We start from the raw sequence: 3,251 nt of genomic DNA, 5'->3' as shown, positions 1-3,251 counted from the left end.
GGGCCCGGGGACGAGGAGGGGCCCGCTCATTAGCATAAGAAGAAAGACGGCCCACTCCTTGAACGGCCCATCATCTGCTGAATCATTATAAGGGGGTTTCTCTTGGCCCCTTCTGCACGCAGGCAGCATCCCTCTGAGGGCCAGGCCGCTAATGTGCATGGCCTCGCGGTCTCCAAGGAGATAGCGCTTCCTGATTTGGCGTGCGCGTGTCTGCGTGTGTGTAAGCGGCCAGTGCACTTTGCCCTAACCCATCTGCTCTTTTTCTCAAAGCCCCGTCTGAGCCGAACGAGAGAGTTGCACTTTACAGCCTCTGAGCATCAATGATTCGTTTCAAATAAACGACACGGCGACCCTTAAAAACACACATACAAAGAAGATTAGTGTTAACATGCACAATTTCTTAGTAGAAAAAAAAGAGTGACATTTTGTGGTCAAAACAAAAACGCACACAAGCTATGATTACAACAGAGCATTTCTACTCTTTAACACATGAATGCTAACATCACCGAAAAAAAGACAAACAAACAGACAAGTGCACAATGCATATGGTAATTACGTTTGTTATCAGCATCACAATCGCTCATCTGATTTAACTGCTCAAGGGACGACTGCTAGTAATCAAACCTCAAATCATCTTCATCTTTATAACGGCACGCAGAGAAATGGGTTATATTACAAGTTTAGAGACAATATTTGTGGGATCCTGTTGATTAGAAGATACATTTTTAGAAAGAAACAAACAATACATGCATTGACAGTTATGGACTTACAATTGAAGTCTATGGGGCAAGCGTACAAACTCAAATACAAATTGAGTTTTAACATATGTTATCAAGAATGAAATGTATTTTAACTATTTGATTATATTAATTATATTAACTATTTGAATTCATTAACAAATTCTGCAGTACAAAACTAATTCTGTGGTTAAATGTTAGAAACTGATGGTTAAAAATAAAACAAAAATATAAATATATACATTAAAAATAAAAAGTCTCATATTAGTATCATTAAGGTACTATAATATTTTTGATTAATATTTGAATTAGTTTTTCATTTTTAAGTTCAAGTTTTAGCAATTTTGTTAAGTGTTTTTGTTATTTTTATCAGTTTATTAGTATGTCTATATAGCTTTTATTACTATTTATTTCATTGTAAGTTATTTTAGTATCAAGTTAAACTAAATGAAAATGAGAAATGTTTCCTTTGCAAGAAGCTCAAATGAAATGTTAAATGTTTATATTTCACATTGTTTCAAATCATTTATTTTATTTCAAGTAACCATTTTTTTAAGATTAGTATAATAACCCTGGCATCTAACAGTTGCCCTATAGACTTTTTTCTTCTTGTATTTAATTCAGAAATAAATTGCATAATCCAGAATATGCCTTTAAACATTTCAGGTGAATTTTTATTAAACATGCATGCCTTTTTCTTTTTTTATTAAAAGTCCTCTTTAGCTTGCATTAAGACTTGTCTTTGTATCTAGACTTTGTAAAACGATAGAGAGTAAAAAATCAGAAAGAATAAGCGTGGCAAACATTGGAAGCGCACTCAGTGCCCTTGTCCTTCCTGAATGACTGTTATGATTAGATTGTACTTTCAGTGTAATTACGGAATAAGCACTATGTGGCACTAAACAATGAATAAATAAAGACCTCCAGCTCTATCTCCACCCAGACACCTCCCTCCCTCCTTCTCTCCCTCTCTCTCTCTCTCTCCTTCCAATCACCTTTCCCTGTTTTCTTCTCCTCTCTCTCTCTCTCTCTCTCTCTCTCTCTCTCTCTCTCAAAATTATCGCACATAGAGAGTTATGAAGACACAGAGTCTCACTGCAAGGTCACCCGCTCTCTTTCTATCTCTCTCTCTCCTGCTTTTTGTTCATCTGTAGCGTCTGGTTGGAGAAGGGTTAAGCCAGGAATGGATTTAATTATGGAATGAATGGAATCACAATCTCTCTCCTTCCAATCCCCTTTCTCTGTTTTCTTCCCCTCTCTCTCTCTCTCTCTCTCTCTCTCTCTCTCTCTCTCCACATCACCTGTCTGTGCTCGTATCGCACATAGAGAGTTATGAAGACACAGAGTCTCACTGCAAGGTCACCCGCTCTCTTTCTATCTCTCTCTCTCCTGCTTTTTGTTCATCTGTAGCGTCTGGTTGGAGAAGGGTTAAGCCAGGAATGGATTTAATTATGGAATGAATGGAATCACAATGCGCCTGCAGCAAGTTTGTGCCTCCTTATTTATTAAAGCTGCTGATGGTCCAGGTTTGATGAGCCACTTCGGGCGTAATTGAGTCATCATACAAAGAGGGTTCCACGCATTCAGAGAGGTTTTATCAGCTGCAAACAGACCTGATTACTGGCAATTACACTCTGATCTAGGAGGATGGTGGTGGGGGGCGGGAGGGGTAACTTGTGTGTTTATAGTTTACCCCAGGAATAATTTCCACATTCATTTTACATGCTAAGTGTTTTTCTGTTGCGGCATAATAAAGCGCAAAGTGAGAGATAGCGGGGTTTTACTTTCATTTCCCCCCTGCGCTGAATGTCTTACTGTAACCAAAAAAAGAGAGAAAAGAAGAAGAAAGGAAGAAAATAACTGCGACTGTATGCGAATCGGAAAAGGCGGTTGGCGGTTTTGTTTACATGCTCTTTGAAATAAAAAGCGAGCAGAGGTGTGAAACAAACACATTTGTGTATGCCTGAACGGGGTGGAGTTGAGCACAATCGATTACATTTTATTAGTGAAAATTAATTAAATATCAAAGATTCGGTCAAAATAAGACTGATCGAATCTAAAACACATATAAATACTCACAATGATAAAAAGCTCACTATTTAGGCCTTCTGCATAAAAACAAAGACGGAAAGATGGGAAGAAAAGAGGCGTTTGAGATTAGAAGGGGGGGTGTGTGTGTAAACGCGAGATATCAGTCTCCGTGTAGTTCATGCCAGAGACTTTAAACTGTGAAATCTGAGAACTCAAAAGCTGCTATTTTAACTTCTGTTAGCTCCTGGAATATGAGGCTATGTTTTCTTTCTAGGGCAAGCATAATTAGTTTCAGTGTAATTACCTTAAAGTGCATCATCTGTCCCTAGGTCTAATGTGGGAGTAACTTCAAAGATACACTTGTTTCCAACTGTTTAAAGCATTTCTCATCTGATAAATTATTCTAGGACAAATCTGCCAGCAAAAGCAGATGATAAAAAAACTCTGTTCTTCAGTGGTAAACCTCGTGCAAACAATTCTGCA

The sequence above is a fragment of the Sinocyclocheilus grahami genome, unplaced genomic scaffold, assembly GCF_001515645.1.
Source record: "Sinocyclocheilus grahami isolate Dianchi unplaced genomic scaffold, SAMN03320097.WGS_v1.1 scaffold270.1, whole genome shotgun sequence".
Taxonomy (NCBI): Eukaryota; Metazoa; Chordata; class Actinopteri; order Cypriniformes; family Cyprinidae; genus Sinocyclocheilus; species Sinocyclocheilus grahami.
This window is presented reverse-complemented; position numbering follows the sequence as displayed.